Source organism: Carcharodon carcharias, chromosome 15, assembly GCF_017639515.1.
Source record: "Carcharodon carcharias isolate sCarCar2 chromosome 15, sCarCar2.pri, whole genome shotgun sequence".
NCBI classification, from domain to species: Eukaryota; Metazoa; Chordata; class Chondrichthyes; order Lamniformes; family Lamnidae; genus Carcharodon; species Carcharodon carcharias.
This window is the reverse complement of record NC_054481.1, coordinates 132,668,536-132,678,984: the sequence shown is the minus strand read 5'-3', so window position 1 is coordinate 132,678,984 and position 10,449 is coordinate 132,668,536. Positions and strand designations below refer to the sequence as shown.

The 10,449-nt window shown below is 43.9% G+C and overlaps 1 protein-coding gene across 1 annotated transcript in view; it reads right to left on the bottom strand.

Annotated features, from left to right (window-relative positions):
- The window catches only part of rap1gapa (RAP1 GTPase activating protein a), a 732,526-nt gene that overhangs the window by 563,947 nt on the left and 158,130 nt on the right, over nt 1–10,449 (bottom strand). The window lies entirely within an intron of this gene.

Genomic DNA, 10,449 nt, shown 5'->3' with positions numbered 1-10,449 from the left:
AAGCTCACTTTGAATTTGACTTGTTCAGGATATCATGTTTCTTTGCCTGAGTCTTTTAAAATCTAAGGCCAGAACTTTCCATCTCGCGGGTGGGCAGGTGCCTTACCCGAACAGGAGTGAAATAATGCACGATGATGTTGGGCGAGCGTGCCCATGTACACACAAACTCACTTACAGCCACACAGTCACACGCATGCACTCACGTACATGCACTCACGTACACGCACACACACACACATATACACTGACACACACACACCCACACATACACTGACAGACTCACACACCCACACACACACTCACACACATACATATGCACACATATTCACATACACTCACACACACACAGACCCATTCACACACTGTTACACATACACACACACATGCACACAGACACACACACACACCAACTCAAACAAATTCAGATATTCACGCGCACACTCACACACACATACCCTTTCTAACTGTGGTAACGATTAGGAGCAGGAACCCTGACTGAGGATTCATTCTTCCCCAGAACTCCTGAGGCCAGTGTTTTTTTCACAGCTGAAACAGCTCCATCAGCAAAACCTACATCATCTCTGGAAGAAAGATTGAGGTGGGATTCACAAGGTTGCATCTCGCCAAGCAGGTTAAGATTTCGAAATAGCGTAAATTCCCCCTGCTACAAACACCAGCTGCTGTTGGACTGGGGGGATTGGATAGTGGAATTATCCCAGTTACTATGCAGAGCAAAATTCATGTTTCCTTTTTTTAAACAGAGCTCAAAATATACCTTAAAAAAGGCGATTGTTACAGTTTCAAAAAAGAACACTGTACAAATTCTCACAAATATTATCACTTGCTACTACATAACTAGCTGTATCGATGTGAGACTTGAGGAAATTGTCCTGAATTGTATGTGAAATCAATTAATTTGATGATAAAACATATGTACAGTATATGTACTAAATATCAGCTATGGTCAGGATCAGATGAGAGCCCCTCTCCGACCTTCCCTTTGTTTCCACACCGTCTGAGCTTACTAAGAAATTTATGGAATCATCCAAGGCTTTGAGCGCTTTGCTTCATTGTACTGGTAACTGAAATCCTGCAGCGTAACTAAAAGTGTCATGTGCTGTGAAGAATGTTGGAGTCCAGCTGTGTTAATAAGTAGGGATGGAGTCTCCAAGAGCAAAGTTTCATTGTTGCTGTTTCCTCCCTCTCCAAATGGCATTTAGCCCCTTGTCTGGAGAGCAGGCATCTTGACAAGCCAGAGATCCAGAGATAGGCTCGTGGATAGAGAATTAAAATCTCTGCACTGAAGTAAGAGCTGTACACTCACCTACTTCAGATTGCCTCATTCTAAACCTTGGGTCACTATTTTAAATGCAAATAATTAATGCCTGTTGGGTTAGATAATAAAGCAAAGATTGGACAGTATACAACCCATAAATAAATCTTCAGCCGTGACAGTTAACTTCAGTAAATGCTGAGAATGGGTTGGGTACGATTGGTGGAATTGTTCACATTCCCCTGCTCACCTTTAAGAATAGTAATATTCTTTAGTACTAATCAAGTAATCAGTACATTAATAAAAGTACTAATAAAGACCAAAAATACTGGAAACACTCAGCAGTCTATTTCAAATTTCTGCTGAGCTTTGCTTTAGTTTCAGTGTGAACAGTAAATGGAGTTTTCCTGTTTTATATTCATACCGCCCTTTCTCACTCGCTCTAATGACCCAGTGGAAAACAGTCAATAGAGCACTTCAAATACCTGACTTCTTGATTCTCCACTTTGAAAGAATGCCCTGGGACTTTCCTGTTCTCCCAGGTTGTGTCAGCAGTTACAGTGCAGATTGAGAAGAGGGACAGGAACAGGTGACATGGTCCATTAAACCTGCTCCTGCCATGTGCTAGTCACAACTGAGGATGGCAGAAAGAAACTATCCCCTCTGGAGCTCAATTCTTACTGACTAAGACAGCACCACAACCATTGCATCTCAAAGACTAGTGTGCACCTGAACAATGTGGTCCAAGGGCTCCCCAGTATTGGGGAAAACGGAGGCCACATGAGGATTTGGAAGCTGAATTGGGGGAGGGGAGGATACCGGGTAAGGTTGGGGGATGTGGAAGGGGAAGCAGCCCATGTCCTGTTAATATGTCATTCAGTTTTACTTGTATTTTGCTTTCTTACATTGCAGTTCCCTGAATATGGCAGACATCCCCCATGGCAGTGCCCAGAACATATTTGTGACATGATTCAATGGTCTAGTTATTGTTCTGATATCAGTGACTATTTCCAGTTCCAAGCAGTAAACGGCTCCCACACAGTCATTAAACTCAAGAACCGTGGCATCCAGGAACTGTGTGTCAATCTATATTTGTGAGCACCGTGACATGTATGGTTTGACCTCAATTTGGAAATTATTTTGTCAATCTGAAAGGAACAAAAGCTCTTTAGAATTACCATGTGACTAATGCGCAGGTTAAAAGAAAATCACCAGGCCTCTGGTCCCTTCCCACAGGACATCCCCGGGATGGATAAGAGTATTTTGCATAGAATTCAGCTCTCTGGTCCATGCCAGTGTTTGTGTGTCACATGAGCCTCCTCCCCCCCCACTTCACCTCACCCTATCAGCTTATCCCTCTGTTCCTTTCTCCTTCCCATAATTCTTCAGCTCCCCTTAAATGCATCAACTCTATGAGACAGAAGATCGATGGGATTATGGTAAGGCTATGAAAGCAAAAGATCTAGCAAAAGTGAATCAGGAAACTAGGCTAAAAGGTGGGACAGTAGAGTTGCAGTGACAGACTTTTAGGGAGATACTTAATAACTCGCAGCAAAGATTTATCCCAGTGAGAAAGAAAGAGTTTGAGAAAGATGTATCACCCTGTAGCTGAATAAGGAAGTTAAAGATTGTATCAAATTGAAAAGAAACACTGTACAAATCTGCAAAGATTAGCGGTAGGACAGAAGATTGGACAGATTTTAAGAACCTGCAAAAAAAAGGAGAAAGAAAGCAGAGTATGAGAGAAAGCTGTCTAGTGATAGAAAAACAGATAGCAAGAGTTTCTACAAGTATTTAAATAGGAAAAGAGTAACTAAAGCTAGCGTTGGTTCCCTAGAGAGTGGGCCTGGGGAATTGATAATGGAAAACAAGGAAATGGCAGAGGCGTTGAATTTTGTGTCTATCTTCACTGTAAAGGACTTTGAAAACTTGCCAAAGATACTTGAAAATCAAGAAGTGAATGGGGGGGGACGAACTTAAAATAATCACCATCACCAGGGAAAAGATGCTGGGAAAACTATTAGAGTCTGGAACTCGCTGCATGAAAGAGCTGTTGAGTAAGAAACTCTCGTACAATTAAAGAAGTATTTAGAAGTATTTAGAGATTCACTTGCATTGCTATAGCCTCCAGGGCTATGGGCCAAGTGCTGGAAAATGGGATTAGTGTAGTCAGATCTTTGTTGACCGGTGCAGGCACGATGGGCTGAATGGCCTCCTTTGGTGCTGTAAACATCTATGAGTCTATGAGTAAAGGTTGGCAAGTCCCCAGAACCATCCTTAGGTCTTCAAAGAAATGGCTGCAGAGATGGGTAGATGCATTGGTTACAATCTTCCCAAATTCCTTCGATTCTGGAAGGGTCCCAGTGGATTGGAAAATAGCTAATGTAAAACCTTTATTCAAGAAAGGAGGGAGGCAGAAAGCAGGAAACTACAGGTCAGTTAGCCTAACATCTGTCATAGGGAAATTGCTAGAATCCATTATTAAGAAGGTTTTAGCAGGATACTTAGAAAATCGTTACATGATCAGGCATAATCAACTTGGCTTTGTGAATGGGAAATTGTGTTTTTTGAAGAAGTAAGGAGCAAGGTAGATAAAGGGGAATCTGTAGATGTGGTGTACTTGGATTTCCAGAAGGCATTTCATGAGGTGACACATCAAAGGTTACTACACAAAATAAGATTACATGGTGCAGGGGGTAACATATTAGCATGGATAGAGGATTGGTTGGCTAACAGGAAAAAGAGAGTAGGCATAAATGGGTCTTTTTTTGGGTTGGTAAGCTGTGGAGTGCCACAAGGATCAGTGATGGAGCCTCAACTATTTACAATCTATGCCAATGACTTGGATGAAAGGATCAAATGTATGTTTGTTAAATTTGCCAGTGATGCCAGGACAGGTCGGAAAGTAACTTGTCAAGAGGAGGTAGAGAGTCTGCAAAGGGATAGTGACAGGTTAAGTGCATGGGCAAAAATTTGGCAGATGGAGCATAATGTGGGAAAATGTGAACTTGTCCACTTTGGAGTAAAAATAGAAAAGCAGCAAATTATTTGAATAGAGAAAGATTGCAGAACTCTGCGGTACAGAGGGATCTGGGTGTCCTGGTACATGAATCACAAAATGTTAGTGTGCAGGTACAGGAAATGATTAAAAAGGCAAATGGAATGTTGGCATTTATTGCAAGGGGATGGAATATAAAAGTAAGGAACTTTTACTGCAGCTGTACAGGGCCTTGGTGAGGCCACATCTGGAGTATTGTGTACAGTCTTATTTGAATAAAGAAATAATAGCATTAGAAGCTGTTCAGAGAAGGTCCATTTGATTCATTTCTGGGATGAAGGGCTTATTTTATGAAGAAATGTTGGACAGGTTGGGCCTGTACCCATTGGAGTTTAGAAGAATGAGAGGCGATCTTATTGAAACATAAAAGATACTGAGGGGGTTTGACAGGGTGGATACCAGGAGGATGTTTCCTCTTGTGGGGGAGATTAGAAACCAGGGACACAGTTTAAGAACAAGTGATCTATTGTTTAAGAAGGATATAAGGAGAAATTCTTTCTCTCAGAGGGTTGTTTGTCTGTAGAATTCTCTTCCCCAGAGAGCAGTGGAGGCTGGGTCATTGAATTTATTCAAGGCTGAGTTAGACAGATTTTTGATAGACAAGAGATTCAAGAGCTATGGGGGGGTAGACGGCAAAGTGGAATTGAAGTGACAACCAGGTCAGCCATGATGTTACAGAATTGTGGAGCAAGCCTGAAGGGCTGAATGGCCTCCTCCTGCTCCTTGGTCCTATGTTCCTTTGATTGAATGAAGCCAAGTTTGCATTCTGAAAGCCTTTAGGCTGTAGGGGGAAGGGGTTTCTTAGGAAGATAAGGAGCTTGATAGTTTTGTGATCTGGTAAATAAGGAGTTAAAGACAATAATAGCATGGTGAATTCAATTCTGATTATCCATAGGTCTCACGAATCTCAGTGTCTGCGGTCCCTGGCACTTTATTACTTGTTGCACTCACGCTGTTGCTGATTCTTTAGCCGGGATTTTCCGGCCTTGCTTTGGAGATACCCATCGCGTGGTAAGCAACCCAGCCAAAGACCCATTGACCTTCAGCGGACGATGCAGGTGGTGGGCGGGGCTGGAGAATCCCACCCTTTGCTTAGATAATGACCTCCAATCAGTATTAGATTGGCTCAATTACTGGCTTCTCACCTCTGGGTTAGAAAGTTATGGTTCTAAGCCGGTCGGGACTTGAACACATGGGAGTGGAATATCTGCTGGAATTCTGCCAAACATCCCACCATAACTTTTGTGGAAGGTTTGCAGAAAACCCGGAGAGACAGTATATCTCAGATCCTGCCTTATGGCTCTTTTTGATATTTTTTCAGCGAGCGATTGTTTGGCTTCTGATTTGGATCTTTCTCTTCTGCAAGTTGAGGCTGATTCCCTTCTACCTGCTTCATGTCAATGTGCAAATCGCAAGTCAAATGTGGATCGAAAAAAATTAATTCATTTTGTGGCCTGGGCAAATGATTCATCTGCAGCCTGCATTATGCAGGGGTCTGCTCCTAGTCAAGAGCTATCCACTCTTGGTGTTTGGAAAGCGTAGTGGCCATTGGCAGAGCTAGTCCAGTTGGTGCAGTGATATGGTGATCTCCATGATAGCGGTCTGGTGTGGACCTCTGCACTGCTAAATCCGTTATGGGTTCACCAGCTTTGCAGGTACAGCGATATAGGACTTGGGCTCCACCAAGTGAAATGAACATAGAACAGGCCTCGGGCACCTGTTCATCTGCATCTCCCGTACCCAATGCATATCTGTCCAAGTGAAACCAGCTTCCCAAAAAGTCTGATCCTATATCTCATGGATGTACAGTCATAGAACAGAGGCCAGATTGTAAATTATTCAGAGCAACTGCAAGTTTGTACTTGTACCCATCAGTTCTGAAACTTCACTCTGACTGGAACACTAATGCTGTCTCTATAATCGACATCAGTCAGTACTTCAAACCACATCCAACATCCCTTCGAGATGTTCAGGACAGTTTGATTGACTGATATGAATTGCTGTTAGTTATCCATCATATTTTTTCAATTACTCATTAAAACCTTTTCTGTGAGACTATAGTGGCTGCATCTCACTTTTAACAGTCTATTTATCATCCTGCCTGTGTATTACCTGTTGCTGAGAAATGTTGTTTACTTCTGATCCCAACAGTCCTTTTATAACAGACCAGGGGCCAGGGCCTGAAGGTTCCTCCTGCCTGGCGAGATATCACAGCCCCGCCGAACTGAATGGGGATTTAAATGGCTCACTGCATCTGCTGGGGGTGGGGAGTGGGGGTGCAGGGTGGGTGGGGGGGGGGGTGGGGAGCGTGGTGGGATGGGGTGGTAGGGGGTACGACATGCTGCCGCAGGGCTGTAAGACCCAGGTATCAGTTTCCACTGTAACCCCCCTCCCCATTCACCCAGCAAACCCGCCCTATAAAATATACATAGCGGGATTGTTCAAGAGAACTGGTTATAAATTAGAATCAGCACTTGACTGGACATAGGCAACATATTTCAATAGTAATTAATCTTCCATTCTTAACATGCATCAATGACCTTGATTTAGTTTATGAGCAGAAATAGATTTCCTGCTGGAGAAAAGTGCTCTTGATTTTTTCTGAAAAATGTCAGGCATTGCATCATTTCACATGCACACAAATCAAACTTGTTGTTTGCTCAAGAATTTTGAAACAAATTTTCACAGGGACAGACCAAAAGAGTTTGAAGAAAGCAGAGCCCGTTTAGTTACGTGGTGGATGTAAAATGGGAAATTAATATTCTAAAGTTACTCACTGCCATCCCATCAGCTTTCTGAGTCCTGGGAAACCGGGCAAAATAAGGGAGACGTCAAAATGTTTACACTAAAAATAAATTCAGTTTGATAAAACAAAGACTAAAATACTAATTTATATCCAAATTCTGACTTTCTGGAATTCAGGCAGAGAATCTACTAGACCCTGTGAAATAATAATCCCCAAAGTAGCTCAATAAATATGAAGAGGACAGCAAGGGCATAGAAATTTGTCTTGGGCACTAACCCTAAACACGTAACATAGCTTCAGGCCACTGTTAGACAGCACAGAATATTCCATTCAAATCCACGGATCTGAATGTCGATTGGGGTATCACAGGCTATCCCTGTTTATGCTGTTACACAAGTCAAACTTCTGTCCCCATTTTGCCAATAGACTATCAATATTCAGTGCCTGGACTTCTGTGAGCTACAGGAGGGTATCCAAAAAATATAAGATTGCACCTTAGAAAGAACTGGGACAGTAGCAAAGTAGGGATAATAATATGGAGGGTAAAATATTCACAATAATGTTCTTACTTGTGCACAACCTGCAATTCCTTTTTTGTTAAATAACTGATGTATTTATTTTCCACCTGTCTACATTCTTGCTTTGAATGCATTCCTCTTTATAAACCTACAATCACCAGAATCTACATTGTAACATAATCCAAAAATTGTTAAATTAATAAAAGACTGAAGGGAAAGTTGAACACAAATTGACATAAAAGTGATGTCTGAATTCATTACAAATTCAGTGCAGAAGGTTACAGTGAGCCAGGGAATGAATGCCATGCAGCCGTGAAGCTTTTAGATGTTAATGGAAAGCACACGTGTGATAGCTTTCAGGCAAGTGGCAAGCTGCAGCTTTCCAGATGACCTTTCCCTCGAAGTGATGAAGTACGAGGTGCATTGTCTTCGCCGCATTTGGAGTAATAAAGCTGTGCACTTCTCAAGGATTCTGACAAATGTTATTTTCTGAGGGAAAGTGCAAAATTTCTGAGAAAAGGATAAATCCTGTGCTCAGTGCTTTGTGTGGTAAACAAGGTAACATTACAGAGGAGAGAACTCCATTCTAAGACTGACACCTAGGGACATATTCTTGGAGATTTCATCACATTAACTCTCACCTTCAACTGCCCTCCGAGTTAAACAGTCTCTTTTTCGCCTATCTCCAGTATTCTTATAAACAATCAATAAATGTGTTTAAAGATGTAATTTTAATCTCACCTGCTCAGTAGGAATCTGGCAGGATTGGCTATTGGGTTTACTCCCCCACCTGTCTTTACATTCCATCCAGGAAAGTAAAATTGAGCAGGCTGCACATGAGAACAAAACAATTTGGTCAGTTTCCCAATGAGCAACTCAGGTTAAGTTGTCCTCCAACCATCGCTGTTTTGACAGCTGAGGCAATCATGCCTTGCAATCTGAGGAGTGCAGCGGAGCTCCCTTCCTGATATTCCTGAGTTTGCCTTTGCAGCTCCAGCAACTGTGACATGACCGAGTCCAGAGGCTCGTCATCTGACTCGGACTCAGCAACGTTCTGGCCCCCAGCAGCTCCTCCGAGTGCCAGGGACCTGGGAAGTCCCTGCCTCCACCTGCAGTGGATCAGACAGTGTGATGTGCTCACCAGATTGTGATCCTGGGGCTACTCTAAAGCTCGGTCCTACTGAGGTGTGTGTCTCTGCGCTGGTGGAGGGTGTGGGTGGGTGCTATGATGGGACTTTAGGGTGGGTGTCATCTGATTTTTCTTCCAAGGTGTCTTCGGGCCTTGAGTTGAGGGCCTGGCTTATGGACCCCTTGGCTGCTTCCCGGATGTGCTGCAAAAACAAGGTGAGATAATCGGTGCATGGCCGGGGACTGGGGAACAAAGGAGCTCACTCACAGCTTGGGTGTCTGATGGATGTTGCACTGCTGGGTCCTCACTTGGCAGAGCAGCGCTGACCTCACCATCAGCACAGGACCGGTCCAGACCCTCGCTGGCCAGCTGGATGGCTCTGTTTTCAAAGCACATGAGGGCCTTAATGTCAGGCATTCCTCCACCAGTCTGCAACCTCTCCCTGTTGTTGTGTGCCAGCTTGTCCTGCATGAAGACAGATGGAGAGAGTGTAAAATAGGATGCCTGCCAGGCCAGATGAGAAGGATGCCTGGCACGTGTGTGAGTGGTGAGTGGTGCCATTGTTGGGATGGGGACACAATCCGCAGGGCAGATGAAGGTGAGTGTGAGAGAGTGAATGGTGAAGTCCCTTGAAACGGCAGTGAGTGAGGGCCCTGTGGATGTGTGCTGGGTTTGTGAGTGTGTGAGATGAAAGTGATGAGAAGAGTGACATATCCTGGCAGGACGGAGGAGATCATTCACCCTCTTTCTGCTCTGGGTGGCTGTCCTCTTGCAGGGTGTTGGCGCTGACCATCGCTGCCACCACCTCCCATGTTGGATTGGTGACCTTTGTTGGTGGTCTTCTCTCAGAGCAGGGGTTGATGACTTCAAGGCGGGGCCTCCAATGCATCAAGTAGGCATCCGAGGGAGCTGTCGCTAAATTTGGGGTCCGCTTGTTTCCCCCCTTTGGCAGCCAAGACTTTGCAGCAGCTTCCAATCCCTTGGAGAGAGCTCGCCCTGTGCCTGGTTTACTGAAAGCCTGAGGTGATGACCCACCAGCGATCCGGTGTTTTTCCCAGGAATGCATTATTAATGAGGTGGGACGCGCTGGGAATGGGACAATATGGTGCAAACAGCCACCACTGCAGCAGGCGGGTAAAATGTCCCTTTTCCCACCTGCTTCCCCACTTTGTGCAAATCTGGGACAATTCTGCCCTATATTTAAAAATTCCCTCAAAAGTGACAGCTCCATTGTCCTTTAATTTGGAACTCAGGCCTCTAAGTTGTTTGCCTTTGCCCCTGCTTTTCAGTTAGAGCTGCTCTGGTCAATAAAAATATATTCATTTATTATCTGTGACTAAAATGGTAATTTAAAGGTCACTAACTTTTCATTTGTAATTACACAAGGAATCTAAAGTGTATTCATGTCTTATTCTATTTTTCTAGCTGATGTTTCATGTACTCCTGCATTTTCTGGCCAAACATCAGACAGAACTGTTAGCCTGTCAAAAGGCATTTGTTTGCATTCAGAATGCACAATGAATGCTGCTCCTGCTCAAGACGAGCTGGGAACGAATTAGACAGACATGCAGGTTGGAAAGGTCGGCTCCATTTCCAGTAAAGGCCAGATAGCAGTGCCATCCACACACTTCACTAGGCCCCAGTCACTCAACTGCCCATTAGTGACCATATGAGTCTCCAGCCTGATAATTCCCATTGCAAAGTCTATTTCCCGACTCCCCGCAG